The sequence below is a fragment of the Aquila chrysaetos genome, chromosome 1, assembly GCF_900496995.4.
Source record: "Aquila chrysaetos chrysaetos chromosome 1, bAquChr1.4, whole genome shotgun sequence".
NCBI classification, from domain to species: domain Eukaryota; kingdom Metazoa; phylum Chordata; class Aves; order Accipitriformes; family Accipitridae; genus Aquila; species Aquila chrysaetos.
Window position 1 is genome coordinate 17,974,781 of NC_044004.1, and position 27,550 is coordinate 18,002,330.

General features: G+C 35.9%; 1 long non-coding RNA gene across 6 annotated transcripts in view; it reads left to right on the plus strand.

Moving 5' to 3' along the window:
• Positions 1-27,550, plus strand: part of LOC115342517 — an 87,669-nt gene that overhangs the window by 25,770 nt on the left and 34,349 nt on the right. Inside the window, exons 3-5 of one of the 6 annotated variants that reach the window (XR_003923796.2) lie at positions 607-751; positions 6,800-6,941; positions 23,823-24,021. This is a non-coding gene — a long non-coding RNA (uncharacterized LOC115342517). The remainder of the gene's footprint in view (positions 1-606; positions 752-6,799; positions 6,942-23,822; positions 24,022-27,550) is intronic. The other 5 variants (XR_003923797.2, XR_003923805.2, XR_003923799.2 and 2 more) reach the window with 5 other exon arrangements.

Here is a 27,550-nt window from a genome sequence, read left to right on the forward strand (position 1 = left end):
ACTGATATATGTTAAGAATCATCAGTAAACTAGGAACTGAGCTGCAACAGGTAAGAAAATGGTTTTGCTTAATATCTTTTATCAAATGTAGTCTTTTGTGATACAGGCCTATTTCAGTCATGGAAATATGAAACTACAGTCAGAAACAGTCATAGATATTCATGTATATCTATGTACATGTCTAGATATGTGTATGGACTACCTTTGAATTGTAGTTTTCCTTATGGTACTTCTCAGGATTTCCAATAAAATCAGAATCAGAAAACAAGAGGAATGTGAGTGTTAGAGATACACAAACATCCTTATCATCTCTTACATGGTGAGATTTTAAATTAGCCTCTTTTTCTCTGTGCATTCCACACCGCTGATCCAAAATATGATTAGTCATAAAAATGAGCTGACATGAGATGTTCCTCAAGGAAGTAGTTCATTCCTAAGGAAACTAATGGCATGGACAACTGCTTTAGAAGAATGTTAATTCTTGATTCAGGTATCTGCTGAAGAAAGTTGTATTTTATTTAATTTGACATGTGGAAATCAAAAGTTTATGAGCCTGTATAGGTCATTCTTCTTGTTGACGTTGTTTATTTGCTTCTCTTCTCTCAGTGGAAGAAATATTTACATAATTGTTTCTGGGAACAACAAAAATTTCAGGAACACTTGGAAGATGAATCTTACATTAAACTTCATGATTTAAAAACCTATTTCCAAAAGCTGGTCCAGAAGAATACCCGAAGTTTGCATATGATAGGTAAGACGAATTATGATTCCCTGTGATGGCAGTTGCTGCATTTCTACTAAAGTATGCAAGGTTAAGAGAAAGATTTCACTAGTTAACTGGTAATAGGTGTGAAGATATCTGCATTGCCTGTTTTGAACTGCAGGGAGAAGGTACAGGAAGATCAGGGACAAAAGCTTTAGCATACAAAAGGAGCCATTCCAGAACAGACAGCTTTCTTATGCTATTATTCCATCTGACAATGGCCGTTGCCAGATGCTTTAGAGGAAAGTGCAAGAAACCCTGCAGTGAGCACTTATGAAATATTCTGCCCGTAGAGGAAATTTCTTGTTAATCTCTGTCAGTGATGATTGGTTTATATCCTAGAGCATGATGGCTTGAAGGTTAAGTATAAAATAACTTTAGGACTAGTACAACTCGTACTACTGTAAAAGAAGCTGTTTTTTCCTGAGATACTTTAGTTTTATAATGTGATAACAGGCGCTGGCCAAATGATGTTAAGCAAATTCCTTAGAATGTTTTGACATTTATTGTAGTGGTTGGATAATGAAGGAGATCTGGGATGAAACCAAGAGATTAAGTCTGTGTGATTTACAAAGTATTCATGAAAACGGGCAGTCTTTTTTTTAATGACTATTTGCCATCTTACATACGTTTAATAGTAACATGGAAAATCTTACCTAATTTTGCTAGAAACTTTTATGAAGTCTGTAACCTGTTACATGCCTTCAGATGATTCTTAAGGAGGAGAAGTTTTTTAAGCTTTAATAAACACATTTTTATCAAAAATATTAAAATAATAGCTTTTGCACTGAAAATGCTTTCTGTTCTCTGGTCACGTTCCCGACTTCTGTGAAACCATTGTTTTACTATTCCTGCTAGTCACAGAATATTCTACAGGCAAAGATTGAATTTCCTTGTTTTAAAAGAAGAGAGAAAAGAAAAAAAAATCTTCAGGCTTTCTTCTCATATCACGAAGGAGCAAAAAGGCATACATGCAAACATCTTTCCTCCCTTTAAAATCTGTTTAAAAAAGAGGTGGTAGCCTTTTATTTTTCAATCATTCAAGGCCTTTTTTTTTTTTTTTTTTTGGTGACTTTGTGGTGAAAAAAAAAAAGGAAGCTTCTAAATAATTTAGACAGTCTAATCTAAATAAGGTCACGAGAAGATCTCTTCTAGATCTAGCAGTGCTGCATGAAGATGTTACTATGCTCAGCCCTGTAAAACTATAATCCACCAACTAGAAGCTGCCATTCCCACAGCTCTGGACAGAGGAGTCTGAGAGCTTTGCCTTGTCCACTTCAGGGAAAGTCAGTTCTCTTTTCAAACTGCCTTCATCAGTGGATTAATACTACTCCATGACACATGGAGTTGTCATACGACCCATTCTGCCAACGAGCTGCAGAACTGGCAGCCTCTTGTGCTGAGCGTTGCTCATATCCTCAATTGTCGCTGCTCTTTGCTAGATGAACATTTTTCTGCAGCCTACAGATGAGCTCTGTATGAGCACTCTGCTTAGAACATTGCTATTATTATGCCTGTGTTTTTGTGCACTGCTTGTGAACTTTTCATCTTCTTGCTAGCCTGGCTACCTTAATCTTGCTGGATATCTTGAACTTAACCTACTGTTATATAGTTCAGGTTCTGCATATCCTCAGTGCAGGTTTCAGCCTAAAAATTGCCCTGCATGCCAAAGGAGAAAAACAGGGGAGACAAACAGCTAATGAACCAAACAATCCAAAATTGTTCATGATTGCAAAATAGTCAAAATTACAGACAATATTCTTTCTACTCACTTTAGATCCAGGCTTTCTCTGAGGTGGCATAGTAATATACAGGAACTAGAGCAGGTAGCAGAAAGTCCTCAGTATTTTAAGTTACGGAGATTTTTTTCTTCTGCTTTATATGTCACTTACACGTCTGAAAGGATTGTAGAGGAAGGTGCAAGTTAGGTAAGGCAATGTCTGAAATCATTAAACTCTTTCCCCAAGGATATTCAGTAAGACTTCCTAGAAATTTTGCCATAGGTAGTAATCATACTGCAGGTTATTTGTAGACAGTTTGTATCTGTGGGGAGATCAGTTATCCAAGTAGCCAAAAGCACTTGGAAGACTGATGTACATAAGCATGCACACATGGTGTGTAAAACAGTGATATCTATTCCCATGTTATGGGAGTAAGAGGAAAGGAGAGATGTTAAATACAAAATAGACATCAACAGGCAGCTGGTGTGCTGCTTTGCCTAGTGCTCTTCTAAGGGGAGTTTGGTTACTGAAGGTCTGCTGACTTTGGTACTTGCTGTATTGGGCAGGAATCTGCTGCTGTTCCCAAGGAAATTCTGACCGTATTTTGCAGATTGAAGAGAGTCCTACATGGAATAAAAATCAGATGACCACATAACAGAAAATAGAGAGTGGTCTTTGTAGAAAGAGCACCCTGTCAAGACTGAGGTGTTCTTACTGGAATATCTAAGCTGTTCTAAGACATAGTATTTTTTTAATTGCCTTTTTGTATTTGACTCGTTCATTGACACCTTTATCTCACTCATTTGGTTTACTTTTTCATGATCTGTAGCACTTTGAAAGTATGGCTCATCAGTAGGAAAATGTACTTGAACAAGCATTTGCAGGATTGAAACTAAGGGCATTATGTTTGATCAACAGATACCTGATGTTATATAAATCCCTGTTGGCTTCCAGCTGGACTGATGCTTAGATGTAAATCTGAATGTAAGGACAGTTATTTTTTTATATCTGTGAGACACATATAAATAATTTATAGTAGGAATTAATAACAATTATTTTAAATCTTTTTTTAAATGCACATAATAAGTTCAAATGCAACCCAAATTTCATAAAAAAAGTAATATTCACGTGTGCTTAAAATTGAGTGTTATAGATAGAAGTGGTAGTGTGTTAATAAAATTAATAAATGTAAGTGATAAAAACAAACATTAGAAGAAATTGGAGGTCTAATTTAACATTTTTTCAAAGTGATATAAAGTGGAAATGACATTCTAATTTTTTTTTTTTTTTTTAAAATTTAGATGCTGTGTATTCTATAGAGAAAACAACTTAGGGAACGTAGAATAAATTAGCATGAATTCATTGGAGGTGTGCCAGCTACTACCTGCTGAAGTTCTGCTCCCAGTTTTATTTTGATAACATAAGGTTAGATGAAATGAGATTTTTGCCTTTTTCCAACTAATGGCAATCAATATAACTAGACCAGAACATTTACAGTATTTGCATCTTTCTTTAATGGTTAGGGAAAGTCATCAGAAACAGTGACTGGAGAGAAATTAATGACTTGGTAAGGCCTGGCTGCCAACATACCTTCTCATGTTGATCACAAAAATCATTTGCTATCATACTCAGGTGTAGATGAATTTCATTTCTAAGTGGATTTTCAGTTTCAGCAAGGCAAAGTTAGTACCTCTAAGTAGGAGGAGTTTGTCTAACATATGGCATGACTCAGACTTTCTTTCTGGAGTTTATTGCTGTAGTAGAAGAAGCTCTGAATCCATTTCTGTTTACATGAGATCAGGAAGGTTTTCACTGTGTCAGTGGTCCCTGCTGCTCATGTGTACTAGCACAGATCTGACTCAACTGGAGGCTGATATCAACTGTTTTTCATTTGTACTTTTTGCTGCTGTCATTATGCTGCTTGGTTTTAAAGGACATGAAGTGCTTTTTAGAGACCTCACTTTCTGGAGATGATGCTTTAAAGTTGTGGCTTCTTATATATTCATATGCATAAAAAGACTGGCATACAAAAATCCTGCAACTGGTATCTCTCTGCATTGGACCCTGCCCTTGGCAATCTATCAGTATAGGTTGTAGCTGTTCTAGTAAAGACTTGCAAGATTTTTTTTGTCTTTACCACTATATTAGAAACTAATAGCAAAGATGGCAGTGGGTTTCACTCATGTGTCATTTATACCCATATAATTTCATTGCTTAAAATACAGTTGCTTTAGAGGGGTATGGGCTCTGGATTATTTGTTCTTATTCCCTCCTCTTAGTAGCAGAGTCCTGAAATTAAGACAGCACCCATATGCCTCTTTGGAGCGCGGTGACCAAAGTCTGGAAAATCAAGAATTGATGTAGATAATGTTTTATTTCTAGAATGGATAGAAGCACTTAAATGAAGAAAAAGGAGTCAAGACTGTAAATAAATTAATAACAGTGCATTGCAGAAAGTCTTAGCAACTTAAAGCAACTTAAAATGGCACCAGAAACAGTTTTCAGATCAGCATAGGTAACAGAGCAGAGCTGCAATGTGCTCTTTGTGCGTATTGCTAAATAAGCAAAGTCTGCAAAGTCACTGTATGCAATAGTATAGACTGGATTTCCTGAAATCATTCACTTGAGAACAAACCAGGTAAGCTATCTGAGTTTTATTTCTAGTCAGTGTCTCAGTGCTGCTTGGGGTAGCAGCTTCCTTCAAATGTCCCACATTGTCAGGTTTGTATTGATTTAAGAGCTCTGGTGTGCTACTCGAGCAAGACATGTTATAATATCCTTCTGGGAGGAAATAGCCTCAAAGCATCCTGGTAACAATACCTTTATTAATCAGGTGATCAAATATAAAAGGATGAATTTTAACATGTAATGTCAGGCTAATGACCCTGAGTTGCATCCTCTGTAAGTGCAAATGGTGTAGTTCCGTAATATGGATTATTTCTATCAACTGAATACTGGCCCATGCTATGTAATGCTACTCTGGCATAAGATAGCTTTGCTCTAACATCTGAGAAAAACCTTAGAAATCATACTCTTTCATAATGTTTGTTGCTAAACAAGTATTGGTAAAGTGTTTTGAAATTCATACCAAAAGTGGTCTTTTGTGAAACATATGCAAATTAACTGTGAGTTTCATTAACTGTAACCTCTCTTGGGAAATCTGTGGAAGCCTAGCAATACCAGGTGACAATAACTGCTTTTTTTAAAGGCCAGCCATAGAGTTTTATAGCTTTATTTTTTAACGGAAAAATGACAGTTCATTGAGCTCAAGAGAGAAATACTTAATAAGGCTCAACTGTTTACTGTCAGCTCAGAAAGCATGTGAATACAGTAATCCTGAAAGTTCTTCAGGAGTTGGGGGCTGCTCCCTCAGAACAGCTGTCTTTATTTAAACTCATGCTTATCAGCTGGAGTTCCCAGACTGTTCGAAAATTCTTCGTTGTAAAACAAGGAGTCAGTGTCTGGAGGTGCACCTAGAAGCAGATTGCAGAAAAAATGCAGGTTACAGGCTACAGGGGCAATAACAACTATTTAGTACAGATTGTTAGACAAAGCTGTTTTGAGACTGCCATGAATGATAATGGTGTTCACTGCAAATTAGGATAGACATTTAATTTGGGTAAAAGACTGCTTCACCAAGCATCTATAGGAAAAATACATTTACAGAGTAGTCATTGCTATTCTTTTAGTAAGTTTACTTCTTATCAAGTCATTAACACAAAGATCAAAGGCAACCCCCTGTGAAACAAAGTGATGAGCATAAATATAAGAACATGTATAAAAATTTGAATAGACCAGTATACTGGCAGTGGCCAGTAGCTAAAGCTTTGAGAGAGAATAACAGAACAGGGCAAGTAGAAAGTAAAACTTTTCCTGCTATTGCTTCTAACTTCTGTCAAACCATAGCTCAGGGACTTTGAGTGCGAAACTTTGTGTGTGTGTGTGTGTGTGTGTGTGTGTGTGTGTGTGTGTTATATAATAGCCTTTGATGAATTTTTTTCTTCCATAAGTTTTTCTAATTGCTTGTTAACCCACCTAAGCTTTTGACATCTCCAACATCCTGTAGCTATGAGTTCTACAGTTTAATTACGTGCTTTGTGAAAAGCATTTCCTTTTGTTTGCTTTAAGCCTGCCACTTGATAACTAAGTCTCCTAAGTTCCTTCACAGTGGGAACCAAGGAACAGTTCTCTGTGTACTTTCTTTATTCCACTCAATATTTTATAGGATCTCATCATATTAATCTCATGGGTGTTTCTTTTCCACCTAGTCTTTTTTCATCTCTCCTTGTTAAATAACAACCTTTTTTCATCCTAGGTACACTTTTCTGTATCTTCTCTAGTTCTCCAGGGTCCACTTTCAGATGTGGGGAAGTAGAACTGCACTCAATATTCAACAAGATTTATTCTGTACTCCTTTTCCAACTATGTCTACTATTCTGCTGCTTTCATGATCTCTTGTGAGTATTGAGCTGAAGCTCGTATAGATGTGTTCATAAAGACTCCCAAAACTCTGTTTTGAGTGGACATAGCCAATTTAGACTCATCATAGTAAGAGTTGTTTTGTATTAATGGATGTTGATATTTGTTAGATATTTTCTTGTCCAGACACTCATTATTATGATAACCTTCTATAACTTGTTGCACCTGGCTTTTGTCTTCATAACCCTAAATAATTTAGCATTGTCAGCAAAATTCATCACCTCTTCATTAGCATCCCCAGATCCTGCATATAAACTGTGAATAGAAGAGATATCCACATCCTTGTTGGGCTTTTCTGGAAAAGTCCTTTCACAGAAGATTTTTTTTTAAAAATTATTATTCATTATTTCTTATCAATTAACAAATCAAGAATCTTAGGGAATATTTTTCCTATTATTCCAAGTAACTTACTGTCTATAAGATCTCTTGGTGAGGATCGTTGTTAAAAGCTTTCTTAAAATTCAAGTACATTATGTCAGCCACATCTCCCATGCAACTATGCTCTTGAATTTTTCAAAGAGGTCCAATAGGTTTGTGAGGCACAATAATACGCTACAAAAGCTGAGTTAACTTTTCTTATATCATATTTATCTGTAGGTCTACTAATTTTTAAACTTTAGTTTCCTTTTTTTTTTCCTGATAAAGAAGTCAGATTTACTCATGCATATTTTCTTCTAGTCCAGCTGAAACCTGCCAACAGAACTGGCTTACTTTTGTTACTATTGATTCTCTCAGCACTGAGATCACTTTCAGTAGTATTAATCATCTAGCAATTTCATATTTGACTTTCTTTGACTCGTAGGTGAATATCATGTCGTTGTGGTGATTTGTTACTATTCATTTTATTGATTTGTTCTAAGAATTTTTTGACTGAGAGACCAATTGCAGGTAATTCCTACAATTCTCCCTCTAGAAAAAAGGTTCCTAAGTGGAAACCAGTCTAATCTCATCTATAGAGAACACCAATATGAAGAATTAATTTAACTGTTCAGCTTTGGCCTTATCTTCTTTTACAGCTCCTCTATCATCTATTGGTCCTACAGAGTCTTTGGCAGACTGCCTGCTTTTGATGCTGAAAAGATTTTATTATTAGTTTTTATATCTTTATAAGAAGTTCCTTAAAATATTTTTTAGATTTTTTTTTTTATGGCTTTATATTTCACTTTCTAGGCTTACACTCTTTTTTACTTTCCACATTTGCACAAAAATTTTAATTTCTGAAATTTGCCTTTATACAAGCAGCAATTTAATAAAATTCTTTTTTTAAACGTATTCCACAACCGTTTGTTGTTTGTTTGGTTGGGTTTTTTTAAATAGCATCTTCAAAGTTATTTGAATAATTTTATTTTCTCATGACAAAAAGGCAAGGACACATTCTTTTGTGTGATAGTGAACTGTATTGCAAGTGTACCCATGGTATATATAGTTGTACTGACAGCCCTTAACTTCAATACCAGTGTGTTTGAATTTAAGTTTTGTTTTGCTGCTGCTGGAACTACATAGCGTAATTTCTGCATTTTCTCCAAATCTTTGGAGGCACAAAATTAAGATCTGAGGTATGATGCCAGAACTGTTAATTTGGAGATAAAACCTAAGGACACAGTTTTATAATAATTGTTGTAATCATGCCAAAAGCTAGATTTAATTTTATAAGAAATGCTCTTCTTCATTTCAGGGTGCTGTTTTATTCCAATGAAGTAAAATCAAGCATATGATTTTATTACCATTTCAAAGAAGATCTGTTTATGTTCTCACAATTTATATGATTGAAATGGTTTGGAGACCTATTGCTGTTCTGTACTCTGTTTTGCTGTCCTGTAGGCAATCTATAGGAAGGAGTATTATTAATGTAAGCAAGTCAACACACTTGTACACAGAGAAACTAAGTGTTCTGATGTAATATTGCAAACCTCAGTGTATTCAAGTATACCTAGGACCTCAAGGAGCAAAATGAGTAATTATGTACCTGAGAAATCTGTATTTCCTGGTTTTGACAAAGATAGAATTGATTTTTTTTTTCTTTTCTTTTTTCCCCAGAATGATTTGCTTATTTTACTAGGACTCATGCAGATATTATATGTGACTGACTTTCTCTTTTTTATGCTGATTTCATTTCTCTCCTGGAGAAAAACATTTTAAACAATTCAGGACTTTGACATAAAGTTTTGTGATGGCTAATCTATCAGGTCTTATTAATGCAATCTCTGGTAACATGAAATAGAGATGACTTTGCCACTGCCATAATGATGAATATCTTCAAAATATTCTGCTGCATTTCCTATTCATTATGTAAATGAAATCATATTTACATAAATGGAGGTGTTCTTCCCCTGGTGTTCAAACTGCCTCTCAATACCATCACAGCCACCTTGCCCACCCACAGATGAACATTCTCCAGCAGTCATTACTAACTGCAGAGACATTTCCAATGTCCTTATTGGAAACTTACCACAGACCAAGTCTGGCACATCTGGACACTATTCCACCTCTTGGAGATGAACACCCCACGCCTTTTCAGGTATTGAAATCACCATTCAGTTTCACTATTTCTGTTATGACTTAAATGTCCAGCATTCTCTGTGCCATTGCCCAGGGGGATGCAAACACTGTACCATGATATATGCAGAAAATCAGTCTGCAAACCTTGGTCTTACTATGGACTAGGACAAAGGCAATTATTCATGTTGTATTTTAGTAACATAACTCAGAAAAATAGCAGAATTTGTTTGATAAAAACAGTTCACTGGAATCGAATTTAAACAGGCAGCTATTTTCTATCTACAGAACTAAATCCAACTGGAGATGTGGAGAATTTATCAGTGCATCCAAATCTAGGATGTGAACATACAGTTTCATACTTAAGCGCCAGAGTGGTGTCTGGTTACTGCAGAAATTTCTTCCATCTTTTCTAGCCCACTGCTTTCCTCCATGCGATGCATTGGAAGCAAGGGTGGGTTTAAAGGACAATAGTTTGAATAGTTTGCTGAGCAAATGGCAGGCATAGGGCAATGCGAAAAGGGAGATGCAAGTCCCATTTTTCCCTGGGTGCTTATGCACCTTTGACCACTGTTAACAGGGCTATTAGTACAGGCTGAATGAGAATTTGTCTGCTTTCAGAGTGTCTACTGTGGTAGCTGCACTGTGCAAAGTATTATCTGTTTTGTATATCCAAATCATTGAAACTTACTTGCTGGGGGATGTTTCTTCCTTTTCTGTTCCTTGTTATCTGCATATGTCAATAGAATTTCAGCTTCCTGCCTGCCTGTTCTTACATTTATCATCAGTGGCTGCCATTTTATAGCAAAACACCTCCATTCAGATAAGGGTATGCCATTTTTTTTTAATTGGTTCAAAAGATGAAGTGGAATTTCCAGGGGGAGGAGGAGACATGCTGCTTGCTTCTAGTTCTCTTTCCACCCACTATAAAAAAATGAGAGGATGTGTTTAGTCCTCTTACCTAAATATCTTGAAGAATTTGAAAAGCAAATGGATTTTGAGCTTGAATTCAGATGATAATGAAACCAAAAACTTTACTACTGATGAGCCACTTTGGACATATGTCAGGTCCCTCCCAGTTTATTTCCAATCTGCCTTAACCTACCTGTGTTACTTCATTTCTGAAGAGGAAGATCTGTGGTGGTGGTGATGCTTAAATCAAATAGCTGATACAGCAACATTATTATTTAAAGTGTACCATAAATTTCTAATAAGGATTTGAAGCATCTGTATCTGTCATTGCATTATCACACCTGTATCATTGCAGTTATGGGGCTTAGTTCAGTTGGAAGAAGAAAGAAGTGAGAAGTTTGTTTATAACCAGAAATAAAATATTTTCTATATTTACAAATAATAAACATTCATAAACATTGTACAGAGGAGCTCAGCATTGGTATTGACCTAACAGTAATGTGGCTTTATGCAAGCTGTTTGATCCAAACTCTTGCCTGCACTGAAGTGTGACCCAAACTTATTTTTCTAGGCCTTAAAACCCTACCTTTGAAGATGAGTTCCTTAGGTCTATTTTCTTTTTTTACAACCTATCAATCCCCCTACAAATCTTCCTTATCAGAAGGACTGTTTTATCCTATATGGGATAAGATACAGTGCTAAAAAAGAAAGAACAAAGGAATGAATACTTCAGTGTCTCCTGGAAGAAAGCTGCCATGTTTTTTTTGCCAACACATCACATTTACCCCTTATTTTTACAGGTCAACATATCTACTGTGAAATAAGATTTATTTCAGTGAGGATTTACCTGAAAATCTGAACTGGTTAACAAAACAGGCAGTTGTTTTTAAATTTTGTAGTTCCCTTGAACTTTCCAGCATGGTTTTGGTGAAGATCTTCAGTGGCATTAGAATATGTTACTGCAATATTCCATTTTTTTGTCCTGCCATGGCCCTTCTGAAGTGACTTTTCCTCCAGACTGCCAAAAAATTATCATATTCCAATGTGCCCTTCAGGCATTCCTTCTTGTTTTGTGTCCTTGGAAGTTTGGAAAAATCTCCATACCTTAACATTTCTCCTTCACTTGTCTCATTAGCAAGCATTTGGCTGTTGAGAGCAATCAGTAGCAGAGATGTTGGGGTAGACCTAATGCTAGTTGTATGTTTAAAATATCAAAACAGAGCTTTCTAAGCTGCCTAGAAAGTTGGGCTTTTTATATATAATTTCATCAGTCAGTGGAATAATGAAGAAATGCTCATTGGAAAACTGCTAATTTATATGTAATTTATTGTAATATCAGGCTTAATGATGCCTTCTTTTGTTACTCATTTAGTACAATATTCAGTTTCTCTGATAACACTGCAAATGGTATTCAAGTCATTATATTGTCCTGACGAAGAACCATGTAAGCATATTTTCTTCCAGACTTATTTGGAGATTGTGTATGTAGGCTTGGAGTTGACTCGCTGTTTGTGGGATGACAAATTAAAGTAGCTAGAGTGTGAACATTATTGTATCCATTTCTGATTCCTTCAGAACGTCTCTTCAGACTTCTGCAGTTTTCTGGCAACTATGAATCTTGCCTCACTGCTAGAATTTGACTTTACAATTTGTCTTCTTGTATGTTAAGGTTGATCCTCCAGAAAGCTGAGGTGTTTAAAAAGACCTTTATGCCACTTTCCACCGTAAGCTGACAAAGGGGAGAAAAGGTCCATAGCTATTTAAGATCTGTGTAGAAGGTCTTAAGGGCAATGAGTTGATCCTTCAAATTTTATGTGGCTTTCAGATATTCACAGATGAATATAGGAGAGCTGGAGCACAAAGGAGGAGCTCTATACATAATTCTGAACTATGCAATGACCAGGCATGCTGGAGGATCTGGGCCAGTACGTTAACAAATATTTCTCCAGGGTGTTGGTTTTGGGTATATGGAAGTCATAAATAATCAGTCATAAAATAATATGACTGTTGTAAATTTTTTACCTAATGAATTGAGAATAAGATCTGATGGATTATTATGAAGATTACCGCCATAGATATTTTCATTCATAAAAAGCATTTTTTAAATACAGAACACCTTTATTACCGCTGAAAACTTAGGAATATATAAACTTCCGTAAATGATTTTTCCAAATATAGTGTTTGTTAATTCACAGTTTTAGTGAATCATATGATAAAAGCTTTGATTCAATACTATAGAATGTGCTTCTAGTTTTGCCAAAAATGCAACAAGTCATTTTTCTTTAGAATACTGACTATTTATTATGTGTATATAGTATAACTTTTCCCCTTCTTTCATGTACAGTTAAAGTAATAAGTCACTATGGAAGACAAAATAATTTTAAACTTTGGAAAAAAAACCCCAAACCCTTTCTATCTGTAGTTATTCTAAAAATTTTGGTTTTTTTATATCTAATCATGCAGTAGCATCTCACAAACATGATTATTGTGTTTATCAGTGTGGTATAGATAGTTAACTTCCAATGGTCAATAGATTTTTAATTATAACTCTTTTCTTCCAGATTTAGCTGTTTTAAACTTTTAATGTCTGTAGACTGATAATATCTTAATATTTGTTTCATTTTGAAGGTGTTGGTGGATTTACTATCACTGAGAAGCAAATGTGACATAAATGTATTATATACTAACATAATACATCTTCTAATATTACTGTCTATTGATATTTTCCATGATTGTTGGATTAAATTTGAAAAATAAAGCTCTTTGCAAGCAGGACAAGAGCTAAACAGCTGTGATTGTGTTAAGTGTTTCTAAAAATGATCACAGTGCATGGTGCACTATTTCTTTTGTGTTTAAAATTGTGTTAGGACTATAAAACTCAGTATGTCAAATTTGTCATGAAATAATTTGGAACTTAAGGGGCTGTGTGCCTCAGGGTTATGTGTTACAGAAATGAGAATTTTATTAACGTTGGAAAATGGCCACAGTGATTCAAGAAAGCTGTATTGTCCTTCTCAATTTGAAATGACATAAAGTATTTTGTTAGGATTTCACTTCAAAGTGTTCAGAATGTACAGTGTCAGCCTGGTATGCAATCACTGCAGGTGCGGGCACAAGCAGAAAAATATCTGGCTCCAAGGATTATGGCCTTGGGTATCAGTGCATTTTCTTGGTGTTCTATAACGTGTGAAAATGTTGATTAGAGTATAGATGATATTGCAAAGGCATAAAGATCACTTAATGTTTGCTCAGTGCTTTATAAATATAAATGCTTATATAAATTATTATTAAAAATAGTGGATGCATCCTGTGGAATTTTATTTATCAGTATGTGCACAGAAGATACTAGGAGCTCCAGAGTGCTAAAAATGAATTTAACCAAATAGCTTTTTTTATTATTATTATTACTACAAACGTGCTTATAACAGGCAGCATACAAAGTTTAAATGAATACTTACTATAACCTGATACAAAAAGGATAAGAGGTGCACCATCCTGTCATGGAAATGGACAATGACATGACATTGGAAAGTCCATGATGATGAAGAAGTCAAAACACACTTCCATTAGTGTAAATGTAATGTAAATGTAATGGAATTCCTGATCTGGAAAAGCCTTTTTGTGCAGCCTTTACTTGTCTCTAAGCAAACATTTAAATATTTTTCTGATTTACTACTATTCAGAGATTTCATTTAGGATGCTTCTCTCCAGTTATGTGCAGAGAGGTGTATGAGCTTGTGTAATGCTAATTGCGTGGTTGTCCAGCTTGGGAGACTGTTCAGCTGTGCTCCTCTTTCTGGCTTTCATGCTCAGGTCTCATCCTAACACAGACCTGGGATGTGGCTGAGTGGGCACGTTGGCTGAGAGCTTAGGAACAATCCTGGATCCTGTAGGATTGGTATGCTCTAATTTGCTACATTTTTGGTCACTTTGATTTTAAAATGTATTCTAAAGAGCAGCTGTAAGTTATGTTTTTATTCAAGTATGGCTCAAAATTCCTTCAGGCTAAAGTAGTTTAATCTTCCAGTAAGATACAGGCAAATAATGTTGACACAGTTAATAAAAATGGTTTTAAACCTAAGTTGGAACCTTCTTCTGAGCTCAGAATTAAATACAGCTTTAGTGCAGTTTGCTCTCATCCATAATGGCTAGTTAAACATTGTTATACTCATTTTATTCTGAAGACACCTCTTGTAACATGTTTTAATATAAGTATATCTGGCCTGCAGTATCAGTCAGAAAGCAACTGCTGTTGGCAGTTGTTTCATTTCTAATGTGCAATAACACAGCAGAAGCAATTCCGTGAATCACAGAAGTAGCTTCAGGGAGCCCATAGGCCATAGAACTAATTTCAGCCTGTGAGTAAATAAAAGATGTGAAAATACAGTTCCCACTTTCTCAGTGGAATCAGAATGACAAGGTCAATAGACATGGATTGCTGAACTGTACACATTTACAATATTGGTACTTGTACCACGTAGAGTATAAATATACAAATCCTTCCCACCCTGTCAGTCTAATGAGAATTATGTTGTTTACAAAACAGTGATACAGTACTTCAGAGAAAAGCAACATATTTTGCTTTTGTTTTAATATGCAAATAATTTTGATGATTCAAATGAACTAATTTTGGAATATATCCTTGTAATGGCCATAGAGACTGCTTTTTATTTTCTGATTCAGCGTGACAAAAATATCAGGATTTGTAGTAAAGGTGCCAGTATGAAAGTAAGAAATAAAATATTCCATCCGTTTCCCTGTTTTTACTGTGTTTTAGTGATAGTTTATTTATAAAAAAATATTTCACAACATTAGGAACAAATGGGGGAAAAAAAAAAAGCCCAAGAAATTAAATGAAAAAAATCAGTTTTGTGGAGTTCTGGTGCCAGTTGGGGTCTGAGTTATGAGAGTTAGCTGGAATGTGTAGTAATATTTTCTTTGGTGGCCATTTTCCAGCTATATGAGATTAGAATATCTTTCTTTTTTTCTAACAACCTGAGAATTTTAATATTCTGAGTATGTAAGTTGTAACAGTGCATCTAATATAACACAGCTGGAGCCATGAGATTTGCAATTGGCCCGAATTTTGTCCTGGGTTATCATTTTGTTCTGTTCCTATGTCAATTAGTCTTTTCTCCTTGGTGAGAGAACAGTCCTTTCCTCCTCTTCACAGCTCCCAAACAAAGAGAAAACTTTTCTGCCCAGCAAAAAGAACAGGCAAAAGCCATTCAGACCAATTAATTCGTACAGCCCCCGCATATTTACTGGCAGTGATTTCTGTTTCTAATTTATCTAGGCAATTAACTTAACAACCCTACTGTCTCCTCCCTTGCCCCACATATCTTGCTATCTGTTTAGACACTGAAACCTGTGCAAAGTCCGACAACAATGAAATCAAGAAATTAGATTGTAATAAGTTACAACCTCTACACTTGACCTATATTACCTAACTGTTTGATAATGTCATTTAATTGCATTTCTCTGATGAAATCTTGTGACAGGACTACTTATTAGCATTGACTATCTTGGAAATCAATCTTTAGTGCTTATGAGACACCTTTTGATGGATTTGAAATGAAAATCTATGCCATTACAGTATATATCACACAGAGAGCTCCTCTAACTGTCCAAAATTTTACATGTCATATACTTTGTATCATCATCAATTGACTTAATAATTAATTTTTTCCTCCTGCCTCACTGGATGAAGATTCTCTGCAGTTTAGTAAAGCTCATGAAGTGAAAGGAGCTGTTGTCTGTATAATGTGTGCCTGGTTTACTGCAGAAATGGGTAGATTTGCCATGACTGAAGGAGAAATCCAGTGGAACAGAAAGGAAATCTTCAGCATTGAAGCAAATGAATATGCTGCCATGAGAAAAAGAAATTCTAACTATGAATTTTTGCAATGGCAAGTGAGCCAATTAAACCAAAATCATCACATATTAATTTTCATTTTCTAGAACATGTCATGTTTGCTTTGAAAACATTCTATCTTGCACTATAGCTAAATCCAAGGGGCTTCTACCTTAAAAATATATGGTGCTATCTAAGGTTCAGTACTGTGAGAAAATCAGATATAGGTATGTCAGAATAGGCATTTGATGTAATGGATGCTTTTACCTTACATTTTCTCACTTCCCTATTTGTTAATTGGAGAGTATAATCCTCTTTTCTCACAGGATTGTGCAACGATACGTTAATTAAGGTTTGGAAAGCATTCAGATTCTAGAGTACTGAGACCCTGACTGAAAAGCCCTTGAGAAAATGAGTGATTCGGTCCACAAGGAGGATTTGAATACTGTCCAATAAATAAGGCCTATAGATACATATTGAAAAGCACAGAGAAAGTATTGAAGAACTGCATGTCAAGTAACCACTGTCTGTCTGCTGTTCTGTGCAAAGCTATAGTATGTGATTCCAATCCATATACAACACAATGGGTTTGCAGCTTGCAAAGAGGGATGTATATGGGTGAGTTTGTGTGAAAATGTAAACTCGTGACAATTGGATAACCAGTTTAAAGAATTTTTTGAAAACAAGCAAACAAGGAAACAGAAACTTCAACTGAACTGTAAGAGCTAGAAAGGCAGAAACCAACTGAAATATTGTCACTATCAAACCATGAATTAAAAAAAAAATAGGTTCTGAATTTATCTTCCCAGATTTTTATGGTTATATGATGATAATTACTTTCTGCTTCCCTTTTTTTTTTTTTTTTTCTTTTCTTCTGTACCTGTGTGGAAGACCATCAGAAATAATAAAGGAAATGTATTCTTTTGCCTTCCCTCTAATGAAGCTGTCAGGCAGTTACTTAAGTAAGTCTAAGCATGTGAGTGATCTGGAAGGCTTCAGCAGAACTGCATACATCTTTAAGGTTAAACATATGTTTTAGTGTTGCCTTGTAGATGACATCCAGGAAAACCTAAATGCTCGGATGAAGAATGATTTGAGCTAATACGATATTCCACGAAGTGCTGTGAGTTTCCTTGTATGGCCTTTATGGAGAAAAGAGCCTACAGCTGTGTTTCTAAGAGCTGCTCCACACAGGTAGAGAAAGGCAGTTCCCAAACAGAATCAATTTGCTTGGGCAAAGCCATAAGCTTCCTCTCAGTTTCCATTGCAGCCCAGGGAGAAGTCACTTGAATTTCACACAAAAACAGAATTGCTTTACATCTGTGTTATATACAAGACACTGAAGTTGTTCTTTTACTCATTACGTTAAATATGTGATCTCCAAGTTATCAGGTGTACACTGTGAGCTGATAGCTGTCTTCTGTTTTTCAGCACATTAAGTGCATTATTTTTTAAATATACTGGACTTGATTCTATTGTCATTGACTTTCAAAGAAAAACTTCCAAATTATTATAATGATTACAAAGAGGCTTGAAAAAAGTTCTCCATAACTTCTCAGCTGCGAATAGGATAGCATCAAATGCAGTTATGGTGTATGTTGTTCAACTGTATCTAATTCAATCATTGATTGACTACTATGGGGACTGATAGGAGCTCTATTATTATTAAGCATTTACAATTATTTGAGAAATGATAGGATACAAGGTTTGTAAGGAAGAGGTACCAGATTGCAATTGCCTAACAGCTGGTTTGATTAATTCAGTAAACCTAACCTCCACATTTGAATAAGTCACATGTGAAATCAAGGCTTGTAAGATGACCATGAGCCTTATATTGTTATTTACCTACCATGTACACTAGTCAGAAAGGACACACACCATTTTTATCGCTGAAAGAGAAAATTAACAGTGCTTTTTTCAACTGTTCTTGAACTCTTAAGAGGGAACGGTGGTGTCAATACAGTTACTGGAGTTACAGGTTAGATTTTCAATGCACAATATTTAAAAAATGAAACCCAAAATACATTTGTAGATAGAGATACATCCAAAGTCCTGCAGAGCTTCCCCAAGATGATGGAATAAAAAAAAAATGTCACTATTAGAGGAGGTTGTCCTCTGCCCTTAAGCATAAATGGAGTGAAGATGTCAGCTCACATTCTGCCTTCTCTGTGACTCCAGATATAGAACAACAGCGCTGTGGCTAGGCTTTCAATCTCCGTTTTTATAAAAGTGTCAACTTTTGTTTCAAATGCACCAGTTCTTATTTTTGCTTTCGCATTCACCCATGATAGTTCACCAGTCAGTTTAAGAAAAAACAGTTTTAAGAATTCATGCCTTGGTGATATGAACACCTGAGCTCCCTTGTATGTTTCAATGCAGGAGCTAACGAGTGAAGACGGGTGATTTGTAGTGTAGATAATACACAGTTGGGTACCCCAGACGTGTGTCTATTCCTTTGTCAATGATGTTAACAAAAGGCAGGCGTGCTGAGTAGTCAACCAGTGATATAAAATATTTGTCAAATGGATAGGTTTATTGGAAAGAAAATACTATTTTTACTTCTCTAATATATTAATAAAATGAACAGGTAAATAAAAATTACAGCTGACTGTATTGGGCACCTTTCCTATGAAATTTAATAATGAATTGCTTATAATTGAAAATGGGAGGCCTAATCTTTCTTTCATTCACATTAAGTTATGTTTAGCTTTCTCTGGAAATGTCTGTGGACCTGAATTTCCCAAAGCTATATTTATGTTTTTAATGTAAGTGAGCCTTAAGCCCTGAGTTTTGGAGATTAGTGGATTTATGTGGGGTGAATATAACAAGTGTTCTTATCTTAGTATCTGCGGAGAATATTGACAAGTCATACTTTGATGTGAGGACCATTTCTCAGTTATAGTACAAGGAAAGCATTAGTATAATAATACATTTGACTTGTAAACATTTACATCAGAAGTATATAGTGTTAAAAAGGCTAAAAACATAATTTCAAATTACTTTTACTCTACCTTTCCTCTCTTTCAAAGTTTAAGAAATAATATATAACACAAGGCCTGTGAACTTTCAACTGTTACAGAGAAGAAGACAAAGGGAAATTAAGGAATGAGTGTAAAAATACTACTGTAAGAAGAGCAAGAGCCCATAAATGCCCAGAACACTGGCACCAGCATGTGTAGTCCAGAAGCAGCAGTGCTCAAAGAACAATTCAAAAGATATAAAACTCATCCCTGTTCCAAAACATGATATTCAGAAGAGAAATTTAAAAAACGTGCTTTCAAATTGAATACTTCATTGGCATTGTTTCCATCTCTTTATCATTCAGACAGAATTTGTTTCCTTGTGTTTCAAGTCTATGAAAACCAGAAACATCACTGTGTCGGATTAAAAATTGTTGAATGAAAAAGACTGTGCCTTTCACAAGATAAGAATCAGGAGTGAATTAGCTAACTGCAGGAAGGACCTAAACTGCTATCAATTAATCTACTGAGATTTTGCTTCTTTTTAATATTTGGAGTAACATTTTTCTTCTAGTTTTCAATAGAAGATTTGTTTAACAGAACATGATGCATTACTTAGACTGCATTTCCAGTCTTATACACTAATTGTAATCACCATGTGATGAGAGTTCATGGCTTGTTAGGCTCTCGTGAGGGTAGAGGAAAGAAAACAAACTGTTATAAGAAACAATTTAAAAGGCTGATAGGCTTAGCTCTCTAGGTAGGAATAATTTTCCACCCAATACATAGTTGGGACACATATGCAAAGAAGGGACACTGGGGAAAAAAAAGGCAGACAATTCCATAGCAAATTTTAGTGCATCTATCACCACTATTTCATTCATACTGCTTGTTTGTGGTTCAGGAAAAACACACTATAGGAATCTGAAAAGGAATGACTTCATTACAAATGTTCTGAAAGCCAGACTCTGCATTGCTTTGAAGTGCTAACTACCTTTAGCTAAAACAACAGTAGACCACTTAGGAAAATATTTGTGATATTTACATATGCCTTTAACAGATGAATGCATTATCCATGAATATAGCTACATTAGTGAATTCCTAATGACAGGTTGTTTAAACCACACTAAAAATGGCTCCAGTCTGAAGACTGATGATACAAGTAAGGCAAAGGGGGATCAGACACAGAGCTTTCTCAGTAGATGAAACTCTTTCCTTTCTATTGTCTATGGTACTCTGTGCTAACCCAGCTGCTATGATGTCAGGAACATAAGCTAAACTATTTCTTAAAAATAGAGCAAGTTTTGAATGGTGGCACCTGTGCTGTATCTAAGACTACTGGCTCTTTCTTGACTAATCTTTTCACTTTCTAACTACCTGTCTGCAAGGCTTTGTATTTGCTGACTGCTTGAGATCTTCTCTAGTCTTCAGGCTTCTGGACAGCTTGGTGTACTTTATAAAAGAAAAGAAAAGGTATTGTTTTCCCATCCATGTTGCTATCTGTGGCATTGTTCATGGTAGATGGTCACCTGAGTGAACATGAGGAATGAATGAGGATCAGTTTCTTACTTCAGTTGGTAGAAAAGGGTGTAGGGCATCTAAGTCATGAACATTTTGTAGCAATGACCTTTTCTGCATGCCACCAGTGTTTGCTGTGCTTCCAAGCTATTGTCTGCAACGTCCATTCTGTAAGGGCCATTACAGCTGGAGTCTGTGAAACTGTTGTGTTGAAAACTGTCTGGGTCACAAGCCTTTTCAGGGTGTACGTTTTTTGTAATATTTTACTCCTAACAAGCCAGATTACATTCACAACAAAAAAAGTAGAAAAAAAAGTATTACCCCAAGAATGGGCAAATGTACTAGAGAAGCAATATAAATAAGGTGAATACGTGGGACCCAATCTCCGGCATAAACTGTACTATTTTTGTAGAAACCATGTCTAAAAATAGCTTGAATAGAAATATAATGGTTCTTCTACAGAATGGCTACTGGTACCAACAGATCATTGTATTTAAGGAAACTCACATTTTACACTTTGTGTAAAATCCCTGTGCCTTCAGACTTGCACATTCTGTAGAGAGTCCCATCCGATATACATGAATACCCACCCATGAAATCAGTTCCCTAGTATGGAAAAGCATGTGTCCTCCTTTGTTCTTGTTAGTAACTAGTTCCTTCCCTCTCCTGACAGCCCCCAGATTTTTAAAGCTATACTGTTCGGAAGGAGGACTAGCCATGGATTTTGATTCACATTGAATTTGAAAGACGGGATTCTTGACTGTACCCCTAGCACAAACAACATTAGGCTATGGAGTCTTCAGTTCAGCACTGCACTGACTCAGAGGGAAGCATGTCAATTATTGAGTTGCCAGCACCACCTCCTGCACTATCTGATTTTGCTTTGAAATGGTCTCCTCTTCAATGTCTGGTATTGCTTACCTTATGAAATCTGACAGGATCACAGCCTAAGATAGTACAGCTACAGGCCTGTTTTGCATTACTTAAACAGTGCAGTGGACATAAGGTTTCCTGCTACAAGGGGAGATTTTCAAAGGCAATTTGAACTTAACTCTCATGGAAAATCAAGAGGAAGAGTGATCAGTGTCAATACATTTCTGTAGTTTAACTTACATAATAAGTGCTATTTCTGTGAGCAGGCTTGGTCTTAAAATACTAACAGAGTTTTCTTTTGGGAAACCTCACTTACATCAATGCTGCCCCATTAGCAAGAGGCAAATCTTTTGAACTGCTGTCTGGTTATGACTCTGCTGGATTCATTCTGTTCATTGCTGTTCTTTGGATTCCAAATTTCTCTTGAGATAACATCTAATTGCAAAGTTAATTGTCTAAGATAATAAAGCTTCCCCAAATCATCTTTTTCTGTGTGGCAGCATTGCTATGCAAATGATTTTGTCAAAGTGTTCACGTCTCATCAGAGAGTACCGTCCTTTAAACAACAGTATTATGCTGTCTAGAAAAAATGTGAAGTAGTGCTTATGGATTATTGTAGGCAATTTGATCCAGGAAGATGTCAAGAAGAAACATTTTAAAATATTAAATTCCGAAATAACATAGAGTGCACTGAAGATTCAGTATCAGTATATATATTTCAAGTGTCAGTATGGCACACTGCTGAAGATTGCAATAACTCTTTTGGAGTGCTAAGTTTTGATTTTGAAAGGTGTAAGACTTAAGATTAAATTCATAAGGTATATTCATTTTTCTCCTTTATTATTTAGTAAACTCAAAAAGCCATGATTCTGCTGGTTGTGGAACTACAGATTCAGAGCATTTCATCAGAAGCTTGTGAAATATACATAGTATAGAAGGCCAGACAGTACATTTGTGTCACAGCTGCATGTCTAAGATGCACAAATGCACATGTGATATGTGTATATTTGCAAAAAGGATGTGTGAGCACATGTCTAAAACAGAATAAAATATAACTTTGAACTCTTTGTTCTCAGTGTCTGTCGTTTCACTCTGTTCTCATTGATGCTGAAGATGCTCTGGTGCTTAATCAAGCCAGGGGTTGCTAGGCATGCCTTGAGTTTTAATTTCCAAGAGTAGCACCTCAGTGTGACAAGTCTACTGCAAAGGATTATAAGTTTTTACCAATTTCCTGAATACTGCTAGGTGGGTTGACATTAAAAACGTCTTATACAACTACATGGATACTGACAAGTGACAGCTCTAGGTTAATACTGAGAGAAGAGGGAAGGTCACTTGCCTTAGTTATCATGCTATTGAAGTAAATAGCAGGCAGAGCACCTTTGAAAATGGTCCTTTTGTATTGCATTTGTTTGTCTATATTCATAGGGCATTATAGAAGAACTGCCATGCAATTTCACCTTTGATATAATTTCAGGTCCTTTATTCTCCAGCCTGCATTTAGTTGATTCTTTTTGTGCTCTGCTTGGCACTGGGTTTCTCTACTTCACCTGTCACATATAGATACCTGTCTATTCACTGCAAATGTTCACTAATATGAACCACAGTTTTCTGCATGCTGTCACTGTTCTTGCATGAAGCAAAAAAGCTAATGAGAAACACCATCACCACCCTTTATGCTCAATTGCATCTTTATTTTGACGTTTTAGACAACGACGGATTTTTGCAAAAAATAGGATTAAAGGATGTTTTGAATTTTCTAGGCCTCTTCTCAGTAAGCTGACTGCTTCACCAGTAGCACAGCAGAGTTCCCAAACCAGACACTCTGCAGTGGTTGCTTTCTTCTGTGCTTTCCATTTAGCTCTTATTTGGAAAAATCTATTTTGTCTTTTTTTTTTTTTTTTTCTGTGTCATTCTCTGTAGATCTATAACACATGGAAAATATGGGTTCTCTCAACATCTTAGCTCTTGAGTACATCTTCGTGTCAATTATTGAGCGATCATATAACTACATCGCTGACTGCTCATTGCTCAGAGTCCAAAATATGTACATTTTGATTAAGTCTTACATCTTTGTGAAATATTGATCTCTGGGAAATATCTGTCTTTAATGTCCATCTGTATCAAAAGAATTGGGCAAATTTAATTCCCAGAAAACTTCAGTAACTTTAGACAAGTTAACACCAATGTAATTTGGCTAATACTATGCACACTAAATATTCAAATTTTTCTTTCTATATTTTCAGGTACGAGTCTAGAATGCCATTGTTTTCCCTATCTTGCTACACTGACTTCATAAACCCTGTTATGAAGTGCTTGTTTTCCGCTCATCATCCTGGTCTCTGCTCCTCATGGATCTCTCACTGGTATTTTCCACATCCTTCTTCAAATGTGGACCACAAATTTCAACACAGAGGTTGCTAAATCTGCTAAATTGTATCAGAGGTAAAACTTTCCCTACTGCTACTTGATGTTCTTCAGGTTATGCTCACAAATGTTACATTAGCTTTCTTTGCCGCAGATTGCTCTGACGGCTATGCTGATGTAATTATCTACAGTGACCCATATGTCTTCCTTTGAATCACTGCTTTCCAAGACAATTTTAACCATTCTTTAGGTATAGCTTGCATTCTTGGTTTCCAGATGGAGAACCTTGAATTTGGCTGCATTAAGATTTCTTTAACCAAGTAATTCAGCTCATTATTTATGACCCACTGTACAGCCAAATTTCTGCCATATGTCCAGCCTCCTTTTGGCTTCATTTACTTTAGGCTTGAAACTGATGAACATTTTACTCAATTTTCATTAACTAGCATTTAATTTTTGACAGAAAGTTTTATTAATTCTGTTCAGTTAACATCTCTTCCTAGTCTTTGGTCAGAGTAAAATAATAATGAAGCCATGTGCCTTGTCCATAAGTGTGTGTCAGCTGTGGAACCCAAATGATAATATTGTGTGACATAGTAATACTAATAGTTTTTCACTGGCTATGTTCTTGCACCAAATATACAATTTGGATATGAAAAATTAGCTGGAAAATAAAGATGTTGATTTTGGTGAAGTTTCACCAAGGTTACAATAAAGAAAAAAATGTGAGCAATATGATTTGTATAAAATCAGTAGATAGAATCAATTCAACGTATAAATTATGTTTAATGTCTGTATGCATGTTATCACTGGAGCAACTACTCCAAATTGGCTTGGACAGAAATGCTCTCATATGAGGAGGAAACAAAAAACTTCCCATGTTTAACAACAGGAATGATTTTAATTATTCTCATTGCTCTGCAAAAGGCTATTAGAAAAACCCCGAAAGAACTTTACACATGAATCAGACAACAGGCAGAACAGAAATAAGATCAGGAAAAAAAAAAAGGAGCAAAATGATAGTAAGGTTGGAGAAATGAACATTATGTAGAAGACAATCCAAAATGCACAGTCAGAAAGCAAAATCAAAGATACAGTCACCTCAAAAGCACATAAGGCTCATCGAAGTTACCTGTTTAAACTTTTCTTAGTTTTTAAAATGGGAAGTTTTGTGATATATGTATGGGCTGTCTGCCTAATTTGCACTAGAAAATTTCCTATAATTCCAATCTTCACATAGTGTTGCCAAGCAGGAAGCTCAGGGTCCTAAATTGGTGTAGTTTGCCTTTCTTTTAAAAAGATGCCTGCAACTATAGGCAATGCTGTTTCCCACTATATATATGCACACATACAGGTACTTATATGTATTACTAACGTTTAGATCATTTACCTAGAAGCAGAAATCTTGAAAGGATTTTCTGACTCATCATGAGAGGTTTGCACAGTAGACTAATCATCAAATTATAAAATAGTCAAAAGGAAAGCAGCCTCTAACATATGAGTTGTTAACCCAATATACTGACTCTATCTAGACCAATAATGGCTAGCAATATAGAGGGATCCTCCCATGGTATACTTCTAGCGGTCTAGAAGATTGCATTTCAAAGGTTGTATTTAATAACCACCAGTAAATGTAAAATAATCCATGACTTTGCCTAACCCTGTTTTGAACCAGTTTGCCCTTTTGGCCTCTACAACATCTTGTTACTAAAAGTTCTACAACTGAACTATATGAATTGTGATTTGATTGATACACACACAATATTCTCACTTAAGGGGTACCTTGTTCTTTTAATGCAAGAAATACACTGAGTCAGTATTATTTCTTATTCTCTGTACTATATCATTCACTAGTTAATCTCTTACAATGTACTTTGCTTCTGGTGTTCTCTCTCTTCCAAGTTAACTTGTCTGGATGACTTGGTCCTCCTTTGTACAGAATGTAAAATACATACGTGCGCATCAGGGTATGTCATTTAGACGTTTAGGGAGTTTTCAGGCAGGTGCCAACTGACTTCTGAGTTTTCCTAAGACTGATAGTCACAGAAATTGGGACTTCTGTGGTCATTTTCTTAGACTTAGTTAAAGAGCATCCGGTTAAGTTTGGAATTGACACAGACCTCCCATCCCAAAAGACCTCTTTGTGTAAAGACACAAAGCAATAAGAAGGAGCAAATACTTTATGTCTGATGTTAGTTCTACTACCTTGTGCATATTATTTTCTGTAAGAGAAGAGGAATTCCATCTTTTCTTGAGCTTTGTCAGCTTATGTTCCTAAGGTTTTTGCTCAGTGTTTCAAATGAAAGCTAGAATGGTTGTTTGCTGTTCTAACAGTGGGATTATTGCCCTGCAGTTCTCTACACATTGTCTCAAGATCTTTTTCCTTTCTCTTTTTTACCCAACTATTTTTATCCTTTGCTAATGCTGCAAGTCTTCATTATGCTTTTTAAATCTTCTTTCCTTCTACAGTGCTCCTTTTGTTATGTTATATATAACGGGTCAAAATGATCTCTGGAACAAAGCCACAGTATTAAACCAGGAATTAATATGGACCAGTATTCTTAGGCTGAAAAATGCTCACAGTCATTTGAACACCAAAGATAAGAGAGAAAGGCATATTTCTAAAATCTTTGCAAATGAAGGAGACAGGACTGCTGTTGAAGGGAGTTTCAACTGAGCACAGAAACAGACTGAATGCAATCAATCAAAAAAGATTTATTCAGGAGTCATAAATTAGGCTCTACCTTAGATTCCTTCCGTCTCCCTTTCTTATATATCATCTCTTGTCCTGACATTCAGTCTGAAGTATTTCCTCCAGTGAGTAAAGAAAGATTTTCCAAACTCAAGAGTCCAATTAGGAAAAATGTTCCCCTGCCTTTCAGCATTGAATTATCTGAACGAGTTCCCTCCAGAGCACCCTCTACAATGGAGGCATTTATAACTGAAAGTATCTCAGTAGGAAAGGGTACTCACATATTGTATGAAAAATTGAAAACTACAGACTGAAAACAGGCACAGCTTGAGTGCTGCAGTATACCTGCTTTGTGTCTGTTTTATGACTGAGGCAGTATTCAACGATTGTGAAGAAAAGACAGGGTAAATATGGGCTGAAAAGTTTGATAAAAAGTAAGAAAAGTGGTTCCAGACCAGCTGCTATGAGAAGGGTCCACAGTTACAAGTGCTTATTCCAATTTTCAGTAAGGAATTACTTCAGCAGCTTTTGTTTTAAGGATTCCCTAGGCTTTTGAAACTGCCTCCTTCACTGGCACTTCCAGTTCCTGCAACAGCTCCTGTTCTGTGAGTTAGCTGGCATCTCCTGGTCTGTAAGGGGAAGATTTTAAAAATGACAATCTTTAGCCTCTTTCCCTCCATTGTCAAGTTTTTGTCAACAGTCACAAGAGGTAGAAACATTCTCAATTGCTTGTTCATCATGCTGTGATGAATGGGTCTCTTAGCTGTGCTGGCACAAATGTTTGTGCACCCATATGGTCAGCTTGTGGCAAACTGATTTGGCTTTGAAAACACTCTTCTCTATCTCCTTCTCTCTCTCTTTTTCCCCAAGTAAACTTTAAGCCAGAGCAATTGCCCAGATTTGCTCTCAGCAGAG